The following is a 13306-nucleotide window of genomic DNA, read 5'->3' as shown; positions in this document are numbered from 1 at the left end:
ACACATGACTGTAAGTCGCTTTGGATAAAAGCGTCTGCTAAATGGCATATTATTATTATATTATTATTTAGCTGTGGCCAATGACCTTGAGCCTTCTTGGATGGGCTCTTCTAATGTAACTCTATGGCAGCACCCAAGGGGCTTGAATCTTCGAGCTCTACCCATAGATTTTGCGGTGACGTAGTGTCCCCATGAGTGACAGAACACTGAGCCAATCACGGCGCAACTAGAGAACATTACCAACCCCTACGCTCCATATTTTCCACTGGCTGCCCCACCACAGAAAGCACTGAGCTAGGCTGAAACACCTGCATTTTGGAGCTGCTATACTCAAGAAAGCAAAAAAGAGACCAAGTTTGTATGTGGCTTTATTAACTCAATGATTTATTTATTTATTTTTACATTGTTTGCAAACTGATATGTGACACGTATTAATGCCAAAATAACATGCATAACAGGTGGGGCTCAAAACAGAAACCTGAATGACGGGTCGCCACTGCATACAATATAATTCAAATTGGCATTATAACAGAAGGCATCTCAGAGCTTCAGTCCAATCTGATCTGGCTGCAGAGTGTATTATCCTGATCAGTCTGGAGCTGCTGCTAATCTAACCTCAGAGAGCGGGAGCAGAGTGGCAAGGAGGCAGGCTCCCTATGCCTGGGTCGCTGAACCTGGTTAAATATAGAAGTGGCCGAGATGGGCATCGATTTTTCTTAGAGTTGACGGCCCAGACTGACAGCGCTGAACGCAGCAGGCTTCACAGAGCCGTCGAGGGAATTTGCCAGACGAAGGTGATGAGATGAGATGGCAAGATCACGGCTACAAAGCTGCACAGCTACGCGCTCCAAGCTCCCTCCACCCCACCCCAGCGACGGTCTCCCCCAAAGTAATTACTGTACACACCCCCACTCTCCAGCTCTGAGAATGCAATAGGATTTTGGCTGGCTGAGCACCAGCCTGCCTCAACACACTCCTTTTGCCAACCAAAAAAAAACCTGTGTGCACACACACACTACACACACTACAACACAGTCCAAGTCATCCTTGTGTCTCTTTCACATCCTCCGCTACACACACCCTCCAGTTTACAGACAAATGCCTGTGTAGTAACACTGTAATTACAGTCGCTAGTCATCTTGTGTGATTACAAAAACGCTCAACTCAATTGCTATACAATTACTCAACTATTGTGCAACAATATGTCAATAGGCCTACATTCAATGTTGTTACTAGTGTCACCAAAAAGGATATATTCTGATATCAGGATATTATTTTATGTCTCCTATGTCTTAGCCCTGGTTTCTTTCAGCAGGAAGTCACAAAGGCTTCTGAATCTGCCTGTAGCACAATGCATCCTAATACACCTCCTCCCCCTACAACCGTCATGGTCAGCCTAACACCTTCGTTTCACCATTAACTATGACCTATAACACATCAGATTTCTTGATGTGATGGTTATTAAGGACAAAACCTCCCTCTCTACAGATCTCTGTAGGAAACCTACGGACAGGAATACCCTTCTTAGAGGTGACAGCGTTCATCCACGTCCACTTATTAAAAGTCTCCCTATAAGTCCTCTGTAGCTCAATTGGTAGAGCATGGCGCTTGTAACGCCAGGGTAGTGGGTTCGATCCCCGGGACCACCCATATGTAAAAATGTATGCACATATGACTGTAAATCACTTTGGATAAAAGCGTCTGCTAAATGGCATATTATTATTATATTATAAGTCAATTCAGTCGCATCAGAAGAATATGCAGCTCTGATGCTTCTTACCAGAAACAGACCACGGACCTCACACAAAGGTTTAAGGAAAGGGGGTACAAAGACAATTGGGTAAAACATGCCAATGATTGTTTTGAAGGACTAACACAGTTGGAAAGTTAAAGAAAAAGCAGAACATGTCCCCTCATGGTTCACCCAATACTCACCATTGGGGAAGGCATTTAAGGACATTATCAGGAAGCACTGGTACATTATTGATACTGACCCACAAATGTGAGAGACATTGTGGTTAAATCAGATTATCCACCAGAGAAAAGGGAAACTTTCTTGGACAAGGTACTGGAGGGTAATTACAAATGTGGTCAATTGCTCAATGCAGCTTCACATACAAATGTAACTTATTTACCCACCCCCACACAGGACAAAGATTGAAGATCAAAGGCCTGATTACCTGCATGTCCACCAATGTTATTTACATGTTGAAATGTCCTTCTGGTCTGTCTTACATAGTGTCACGACTTCCGCCAAGACTGCCTCCCCTCCTTGTTCGGGCAGGTTTCGGCGTTCGTCGTCACCGGCTTACTAGCCACTGCCGCTCCATTTATCATCACTCCATTTGTCTTGTCTTGTCAATTACACACACCTGGTTCTTATCCCCTCATTAGTCCATGTATAAGTGTTCCCTCTGCCCCCCTTGTCCTTGTGGGTGATGGTTTATTGTGAGAGTAGTGTAGCTCGGTGGAGCTACTCGCACTTTGAATTGCCGGGGTAGATATTTCCCCTGTGCCTGTATATTGTTGGAGCTACCTGTACCATGTATTTCCAGGGTAGATATTTCCCCTGTGCCTGTTTTCATGTGTCTCTATCCAGCGCAATTGTGTACGACGGAATAAACTCTGTATTCTGTGATTTACCCTCCTGCGCCTGAGTCCTTCTATCACACTCATCACACATAGGGAACCCGTAGAAGCCTTAAGACCCGGATCAGTGAGCACCGCAGCAATATACGGACAGGTGAGACACAAAATCAGGTTGCTGTTCATTTTATACAAGCTGGACATCCTATTAGTTCTCTGAAATACATTGGAATATAGGGGAGGGAACTTCTTCAAAGGGAATATTTTTGGATCCACAGGCTCAACACACTGTCTCCTCTTGGCCTTAACGAGGAGTTCGACTTGAAACCATTTTTATAGTTTCAAAATGTACAAATTATTGTGTTTTTTTATCCTAATTGTGTATACAGTTGAAGTCGGGTTGTAGTAATACCATTCACTTCACTGACCATTTAATAGGATATACAGTTGAAGTCGGAAGTTTACATACACTTAGGTTGGAGTCATTAAAACTAGTTTTTCAACCACTTCACAAATTTCTTGTTAACAAACTATAGTTTTGGCAAGTTGGTTAGGACATCTACTTTGTGCATGACACAAGTAAAATTTCCAACAATTGTTTACAGACAGATTATTTCATTTATAATTCACTGTATCACAATTCCAGTGGGTCAGAAGTTTACATACACTAAGTTGACTGTGCCTTTAAACAGCTTGGAAAATTCCAGAAAATGATGTCATGGCTTTAGAAACTTCTGATAGGCTAATTGACATAATTTGGGTCAATTGGAGGTGTACCTGTGGATGTATTTCAAGGCCTACCTTTAAACTCAGTGCCTCTTTGCTTGACATCATGGGAAAATCAAAAGAAATCATCCAAGACTCAGAAAAAAAATTGTAGACCTCCACAAGTCTGGTTCATCCTTGGGAGCAATTTCCAAATGCCTGACGGTACCACGTTCATCTGTACAAACAATAGTATGCAAGTATAAACACCATGGGAACACGCAGCCGTCATACCGTTCAGGTAGGAGACGCGTTCTTTCACCTAGAGGTGAACGTACTTTGGTGCGAAAAGTGCAAATCAATCCCAGAACAACAACAAAGGACCTTGTGAAGATGCTGGAGGAAGCAGGTACACAGTATCTATATCCACTGTAAAACAAGTCCTATATCGACATAACCTGAAAGGCCGCTCAGCAAGGAAGAAGCCACTGCTCCAAAACCACCATAAAAAAGCCAGACTACAGTTTGCAACTGCACATGGGGACAAAGATCGTACTTTTTGGAGAAATGTCCTCTGGTCTGATGAAACAAAAATAGAACTGTTTGGCCATAATGACCATCGTTATGTTTGGAGGAAAAAGGGAGTTGCTTGCAAGCTGAAGAACACCATCCCAACCGTGAAGCACAGGGGTGGCAGTATCATGCTGTGGGTGTGCTTTGCTGCAGGAGGGACTGGTGCACTTCACAAAATAGATGGCATCATGAGGAAGGAAAAATATGTGGATATATTGAAGCAACATCTCAAGACATCAGTCAGGAAGTTAAAGCTTGGTCGCAAATGGGTCTTCCAAATGGACAATGAGCCCAAGCATACTTCCAAAGTTGTGCCAAAATGGCTTAAGGACTACAAAGTCAAGGTATTGGAGTGGCCATCACAAACCCCTGACCTCAATCCTATAGAAAATGTGTGGGCAGAACTGAAAAAGTGTGTGCGAGCAAGGAGGCCTACAAACCTGACTCAGTTACACCAGCTCTGTCAGGAGGAATGGGACAGAATTCACCCAACTTATTGTGGGAAGCTTGTGGAAGGCTACCCAAAACGTTTGACCCAGGTTAAACAATTTAAAGGCAATGCTACCAAATACTAATTGAGTGTATGTAAACTTCTGACCCACTGGGAATGTGATGAAATAAATAAAAGCTGAAATAAATCATTCTCTCTACTATTATTCTGACATTTCACATTCTTAAAATAAAGTGGTGATCCTAACTGACCTAAGACAGGGAATTTTTACTATGATTAAATGTCAGGAATTGTAAAAAACTGAGTTTAAATGTATTTGGCAAAGGTGTATGTAAACTTCCGAGTTCAACTGTACATACATGCTATAATTCAAGTCCTCTGAATTAATTAAGGCTGGGCAAAATGCAGATTGTGGGATTGTTTGTTGTAACTAAAACCTATATAAATAGAAACCTATATAAATATAACCCATATAAATATAAACCTATAGAAATATAACCCTATAGAAATATAACCCTATAGAAATACAGCTTTTTTGCTGTGCAAGAACAGCAGATATATGAGTATGCAACCCTGTCTGGATGGTTGCCATACCTATCAGGAATGGAATTATTTTCTGGCCACCGTTATCCATTTGTTGACTGAATAAAACTTAAACATTCTCAGTAATTACAGGATTGCAATATTTGCATGGAGCTGACCCTGCAGATAGCACTACTGGGTGATCTGAAAAGTCATAGTCAATCGATCAATAATATAATAATACTTTTAGCAAATATGTTTATTTTCAATTCACAAACTGTAGAAACAATGAGAATAGAAAGGTTCAGAACTTTTGTAAAACATCACAGTACAGTTGTAAAATATATGGCAAATATAAATCCAATATGGATGGTGTTAAGAGATAGATGGGAGGTGTTGAATGGAGCTGAAGGATGGGACTGATAACAACAACTAATAACAACAAGATAACTAGTGTAAGACATGCTGTGTCCATAATAAGGATATAGGTTATATATTGTGAGCTTTTGTGAAAGAGCACAGTTAGAAAGATATGGCATATAGAAGCATACCAGATGGACATCATGAAAATGATCGGAGGAAGTTCAGGAGTAAAAACACACAAAATATAATTATTGACTGTGTCCATAAAATGTATATAGTATGTATAAGCATGAAGTAGAGGCCTAAGCATTGTTGTTCACTAGTTTACTCCAATTAGGGAGGGGATGGTGGGGTTGGAAAGTAATAAAGGGAAATATATATATTTTTAAAGGATATGTATGTATATACAGTATATATGTATTTATGTGTATATATATATATGTGTATGTATGTGTATATATGTATATATATATATATGCGAGAGAAAAAAAAGAAAAAAAAGATATGGGGGATTGGAAGTGATGCAGACAATTACATTGATGGAAGTTACAATCTATCTGCAATATTAAAGCTGATCTACCCCCTAAAAATATATATATATATAAAAATCAAAAATATTAAATGTCAGGAATTGTGAAAAACTGAGTTTAAATGTATTTGGCTAAGGTGTATGTAAACTTCCGACTTCAACTGTATATACACTACCAGTCAAAGGTTTGTACACACCTACACACCTACCCTTTTTCATTATTTTAACTATTTTTTACATTGTAGAATAATAGTGAAGACATCAAAACTATGAAATAACATATAGGGAATCATGTAGTAACCAAAAAAGTGTTAAACAAATCAAAATATATTTTATATTTGAGATTCTTCAAATAGCCACACTTTGCCTTGATGACAGCTTTGCACACTCTTGGCATTCTCTCAACCAGCTTCATGAGGTACTCACCTGGAATGCATTTCAATTAACAGGTGTGCCTTCTTAAAAGTTAATTTGTGGAATTGATTTAGCTCTTAATGCGTTTGAGCCAATCAGTTGTGTTGTGACAAGGTAGGGGGGTGGGGTATACAGAAGATAGCCCTATTTGGTAAAAGACCAAGTCCATATTATGGCAAGAACAGCTCAAATAAGCAAAGAGAAATGACAGTCCATCATTACTTTAAGACATGAAGGTCAGTCAATACGGAAAATTTCAAAAAAGTTTCTTAAAGTGCAGTCGCAAAAACCATCAAGCGCTATGATGAAACTGGCTCTCATGAGGACCGCCACAGGAATGGAAGACCCAGAGTTACCTCTGCTGCAGAGGATAAGTTCATTAGAGTTACCAGCCTCAGAAATTGCAGCCCAAATAAATGCTTCACAGTTCAAGTCACAGACACATCTCAACATCAACTGTTCAGAGGGGACTGTGTGAATCAGGCCTGAATCATGGTCGAATTGCTGCAAAGAAACCACTACTAAAGGACACCAATAAGAAGAAGAGACCTGCTTGGGCCAAGAAACACGAGCAATGGACATTAGACTGGTGGAAATGTGTCCTTTGGTCTGGAGTCCAAATTTGAGATTTCTTTGTGAGACGCGGTGTGGGTGTACAGATGATCTCCGCATGTGTAGTTCCCACCGTAAAGCATGGAGGAGGAAGTGTTATGGTGTGGGGGTGCTTTGCTGGTGACACTGTCTGTGATTTATTAACCAGCATGGCTACCACAGCATTCTGCAGTGATACGCCATCCCATCTGGTTTGGGCTTAGTGGGACTATCATTTGTTTTTCAACAGGACAATGACCCAACACACCTCCAGTCTGTGTAAGGGCTATTTTACCAAGAAGGAGAGTGATGGAGTGCTGCATCAGATTACCTGGCCTCCACAATTCCCCGACCTCAACCCAATTGAGATGGTTTGGGATGAGTCGGACGGCAGAGTGAAGGAAAAGCAGCAGACAAGTACTCAGCATATGTGGGAACTCCTTCAAGACTGTTGGAAAAGCATTCCAGGTGAAGCTGGTTGAGAGAATGCCAAGAGTGTGAAAAGCTGTCATCAAGGCAAAGGGGGGCTATTTGAAGAATCTCAAATATAGAATACATTTTGATTTGTTCAACACTTTTTTGGTTACTACATGATTCCATATGTAGTAAGCCTATTCCCCCTCAGGAGACTGAAAAGATTTGGCATGGGTCCTCAGATCCTCAAAAAATTATACAGCTGCACCATCGAGAGCATCCTGACTGGTTGCATCACCGCCTGGTATGGCAACTGCTTGGCCTCCGACCGCAAGGCACTACAGAGGGTAGTGCGTACGGCCCAGTACATCACTGGGGCCAAGCTTCCTGCCATCCAGGACCTCTATACCAGGCGGGGTCAGAGGAAGGCCCTCAAAATTGTCAAAGACTCCAGCCACCCTAGTCATAGACTGTTCTCTCTGCTACCGCACGGCAAGCGGTACCGGAGTGCCAAGTCTAGGTCCAAAAGACTTCTCAACAGCTTCTACCCCCAAGCCATAAGACTCCTGAACAGCTAATCATGGCTACCTGGACTATTTGCACTGCCCCCCCCACCCCATCCTTTTTACGCTGCTGCTACTCTGTTAATTATTTATGCATAGTCACTTTAACTCTACCCACATGTACATATTACCTCAACTACCTCAACTAGCCGGTGCCCCCGCACATTGACTCTGCAACGGTACCCCCCTGTATATATAGCCTCCCTACTGTCACTTTATTTTACTTCTGCTCTTTTTTCTCTCAACACTTTTTTTGTTGTTGTTTTATTTTTACTTTTTTTGTAAAAAATAAATGCACTGTTGGTTAAGGGCTGTAAGTAAGCATTTCACTGTAATGTCTGCACCTGTTGTATTCGGCGCATGTGACCAATAAAATTTATTTTATTTTATTTTATTTTATTTGATATGTGTTATTTATTAGTTTTGATGTCTTCACTATTATTCCACAATGCAGAAAATAGTAAAAATAAAGAAAAACCCTTGAACGAGTAGGTGTGTCCAAACTTTTGACTGGTACTGTATATTACTGTAAATATTGATCACATTCCTTGTGTATGATCATATATTTTGATACATTGAATGTTAATATTGTCAACCTATGTTATATATTTTTTACCTCCTGTTTCAGGAAGCAATGTCACTGAGTACTGCCTCTATATATAGGACCTTCCACCCCCACCTGGGATATGGTTGCCTGATAAAGACCTAAGGCTGGAAACGTTGTTATAATTAAATATCACCTGGGAGCATGAGCAGCAGTGTGCGCCATTTTCCTTTCTGTTTTCCATCAGCCACAGAAGATCTCACTCTTTGATTGGCTTGAAATGTCCTCAATGTTCAGGAGGGCACTAGGGCAGAGCGGCTGTTTGCAATCTACAGTGGCTGACAAGGGAATCGATGACCTATTTTCATCCCAGTGACCCGGGCGAGATAAACCGCAGCTTATCGTTTTACCTGAGATTGATTGAGGCCATGTGCAAAGACCCAACTCTGCTGGCTTCCTGACATGCCGAAAGACAGAAAGTGTTTTAATCTAGACAGCCCTGTCAGTAATTCAATAGCCCTTTGAGCAACCAGGAGAATGGTCTCCTGTTTAAGTCTACGGTGACTCATTTGAAGTCATAAGGTCCTATTCAACCAATCCTGGGATTCTGGGTTCTAAAATATTTCAGTTAGACCTGTAGCTTGGGTCCTTCATTACAACATGCCGTCATGCTGTCGTTCAGGGACCATATTGGTCCTGCCCTTGGACTATGAACAAAAGTGGCCCAAAAAAACAAATGACGCATTGTCCCTGTTAAATAAATGATCAAATTAATTTATAACTAGACTGGTGTCTATTGACTTGTGGCCTTGCTTAGTCTGAATCATTTCTGACTCATTTCACTACTGGTATGTTGAATTCTGTCACTCATTGAATTTGTTATAGTTTAATTAAGACTTTGATATTTGGAAAATTCATTCATGTTTTTAATGTCCTCAACATAAAGTGGTGTGGCTGAAAATCCTCCACCAGTGAAATGTTTTTAATCAGAATCATTTTTAGGAGGGACTTTCTACCTATTTCATAATATGAGGACAAAATAGAACAGGTTTTTAAACAAACTTAATGAGCCATTTGAGGCCTTGAGACATTTTGCCTAATGAGGCATTCAGGTCGTCTCTCGCTCTTCCTACCCTTGTGGTCTCTCCACCCCTGGTTAAATTGTCTGAGTATCAAGACAGAGCTCTTTCTTTTGTCTCATAGCTCAATTATAACCCCAATCAATTGAGATGGAGACATGAGTCAGACACACAGGCTGACGGTAGGTCTGCAGACTGACAACACTGCTCGAATACTGATCTATGAAACACATAGACCAATCTAACATAACACATGAATCAGTCATAGCTGGCAATACCTAGAATTTCATAGTAAATCCCTGGATACACAATATGTGACCACTACTCCTTTCATGGACGAGCCAACGTGTCAACAGTGGTAGATGCTCTGTTGCATCTTAACAAGTTATCTCTTTCAAAAGTGACTGTTCAAAGTGATTATCCTATTAACCTGTGTGGGTTCTGTACTGTAACGTGTAACAATGTTCTTACTAGTAGCTGTATGAATGTCCATCCCTAGTCAAATTGCCACTGACCATATCATCCTCTCTATACCAAGGTATTTGTCTCTCTCTAGTGGTGATTACGGGTAAAAGTAAGCCCTGTCAGAGCACTACAGGGATCTCAGAAAATATACAGTACTATAGTATTGTGCATTAAATAGACCAGTGGTTCTCAAACCTCTCCTCGGGGACCCCCAGCTGTTCCATGTATTTTATCTATTCCAGAGCCAGCACACCTGATTCAACTTGTCAACTAATCATCAAGCCCTTGACTAGTTGAATCAGGTGAGGTAGTTCAGAACTACAACAAAATTGTGAAACGTCTGAGGAGAGGTTTAGGAACCACTGAAATAGACAACAGAAGTACAAATGGCCTAACATGATACACAAATTAGAGTAACTACCTGAACAGACACACATTATACACAACCCAAAACACACAAAAAAGCCTGCACAACTTCTACTGTGATTGTTGATCAAACAGTCCAAAACAGAGCAATGATCAACAAGCAACATCCCAACAGCTCAGCTGTTCCAAAATGTACTGCTTAAAATAACTCCAGCACATCACACAGCAGCGCATAGGCATGCTTATGCCACGTCACAGTATTAAATTAAAATAAATTAGGTTATGTTCCCCATAGACCAAATGTAATGGTGCATTCAAGACAACTCGGAACTCGGAACTAGAAAATCTCTGACTTCCAACTTCAGTGCGTTCATGACAACTGGGAACTCTGAAAAAACAAGCCCCGACTGGGAAACATTGTTTTGAACGGTCATCCAACTCAGAATTACAAGTTGGAAACTCGGGCATCATCTAATGCCATGTTTAAGACAACACGGAACTCTGAAATTTTCGACTTGGAAACTTGTTGTAGAAAGATGAGGCCCAAGTTTCTGAATCAACCAATAGGAAGCTCTGCGCAAATAACTTACGTTTATTTTAACTCAGAGGTTCCGAGTTTCTGAATTGTCTTCAACGCACCAGTAGAGCTCTGACTTCTCCGACCTGAAGATCACTGACATCACAAATGTTCCCAGTCTGATCCCGCTTTCAAAACAAATGGGAAGTCGGAAGTCGGAAATCTCTGACTTCAGACTTCAGTGTGTTCAGGCCGACTCGGAATTCCAAGTCGCAAACTCTGTCATCTTTCTAGAACCCCGACTTTCTGATCTGAAGAACACTGATATGATTTGACCTCAAGTTCCCAGTTGTCTTGGAAGCACCATCAGCTCGTTTTTTCAAAAACCATGTGATCAAAGGTCATGCAGTTTTTGATGAAGTCACCTTCAAGTCGTTGCAGCTGCTTCTCACCAACTGCACCATGCAGCCATCACCTGCATTGTGGGAGTCACTATTTGTCAACCAATCATTAGGGTGTTTTTGGTTGACCCACGCAAACGTGACCAAAGACGTGACTGAAACAAGATACAAATAAAAGTGACATTTGAGACCTCTCTCTAACCAATTAATTGTACAAACGTTATGTTGTCAGTTTATGAGTGTGCGATATTGGGGTATAGAAAAGTATATTTTGACCAAAACTTTTATAAACAGTAGCAGCTATGTTGACACTGTCATGTTGATCTGAGCCTTGCTGTTGGAAAACCACCATAGTGTCCAACTTTCTGCTGTCGCAGATGCAACTCCCCCTTTGTTAGCCTTATGGTGTGTTCAAGACAACTCTGAACATCAGAGTGAATATTTGCATACGTTTTTTGCGTAGAGCTTCCTATTGGTTGATTCTGATACTTTTCAAGTGGGAAACTCGGACCTCATCTTTCTACAACGAGTTTCCAAGTCGGATATTTCCGAGTTTCCGAGTTGTCTTCAACGCGGCAATACTGCTTGAACACACCTGTGCCCAGGCGTTGCTGACGCATGTCAGATCTTACAATGCCTGGATAGGTATTTTAAGTATCAGCTAATCATATCATATGTTATAGCAATCTGTCAGTCGACAGACTAGCTCTGGCCTCATGTAAACGCGTTGGATATAGTAGAAGGCCTAGTAGTGATGGGCATTTCCATTCTTCAGTCAGCCGAATCATTTAGCCCGTAAAATCAACAATTTGTATAACTTTATGGCTTCAATTCCAACATTCTAATTAGTCATCAAAATTGTTAAAAGCTTTTAAATGCAATTCAAATAAATGCAACAATGGATGAAGACACGCCAAACTTTTTTAATTTAAAAAATCCATCAGATATTGACTGAATTATATCACATAAAACATTTTACTGGCAGTGACAAAAAATTATTGGAGTTCAGGGATTTTGGCAGGAATTCAGATATTTAATTGTCAAATTTCAACAAATAAAATGTAGAATTCACTCAAATATATTTTGTGTTAAAACAAAGAAATGTGGCCTCCCGAATGGCGCAGCGGTCTAAGGCGTCACTACAGACCTGGGTCGATCCCGGGCTGTATCACAACCGGCCGTGATCGGGATTCCCAGAGGGCGGCGTACAATTGGCCCAGTATTATCCAGGTTAGGGGAGGGTTTGGCCGGGGGGCTTTACTTGGCTCATCGCGCTCTAGCGACTCCTTGTGGCGGGCCGGGCGCCTGCAGGCTGACCTTGGTCATCAGTTGAACAGTGTTTCCCCTGAGCCCGTTGGGGAGTTGCAGCGATGAGACAAGATCGATAAAAACAAAGAAACGTACATGTGCCTAATTAGAATAAATACACTGTGGCAATTTGCATATATGAATAGATTAACGTAAAGGGGTAGAACAGAACTGGAACCACCAAAAACCTTGCTGTGTCTAGAAGGCCTACCTGCACTAACCTGTGCTGTCTAGACTGCCTCATTAATTACTGTTGTTGTCACGTTCAGACATAATATCACTATAATCCGAGTGCTCATTTTCGGAACATGCTTTCATTTCAGCACATTTGTAAACATTTCAAGTGTATTAAATTATTACTTTTTTCAATTCCACAAAACATATACACTAATCAAAATAAAGTTATCTTCTCTTTCTCATGATATAGGTGTCGAGACAATCTGTTAAATCCCTTAAAAAGCTTCAGCATTCCTATGGATGCAACAGAAAGACAAAGTATTCCATTGAGCCCATTTCAGCCATTAATGAGGTGTGTTTGACCGGTCACTACAAACATTTCCGTGGTCGTAACGTCCACAGGAAAAAAAGACAGGCACAAGCAATAGTATGAGATAGTCACCGGAGTAAAATGAAAGCAATCAATCCAGTGATATTGAAGTTGATTTTGCACCTTTCAAACACGCATGCGCATTGCTACATTTTTATTAGACATCTAAATTCAAGTAGGTTCCAACTCGTTTCCCATAAATCCAATAAAACAACGTGAGAGATATTCTTTATTGCAACTTGATGTTCAACATTTAGCCTTTTACTCACAATTCCAGTTTTGGTTTGTGGAAGACATTGAATGTATTCCAAGCACAGGAGGCTGGTGAGCGGAGGAAGGCTCGTAATAATGGCTGGAATGGAGTGTTA

The sequence above is a fragment of the Coregonus clupeaformis genome, unplaced genomic scaffold, assembly GCF_020615455.1.
Source record: "Coregonus clupeaformis isolate EN_2021a unplaced genomic scaffold, ASM2061545v1 scaf0290, whole genome shotgun sequence".
Lineage (NCBI taxonomy): Eukaryota > Metazoa > Chordata > Actinopteri > Salmoniformes > Salmonidae > Coregonus > Coregonus clupeaformis.
The sequence above is the reverse complement of the archived record's forward strand: the minus strand, read 5'-3'. Positions refer to the sequence as shown.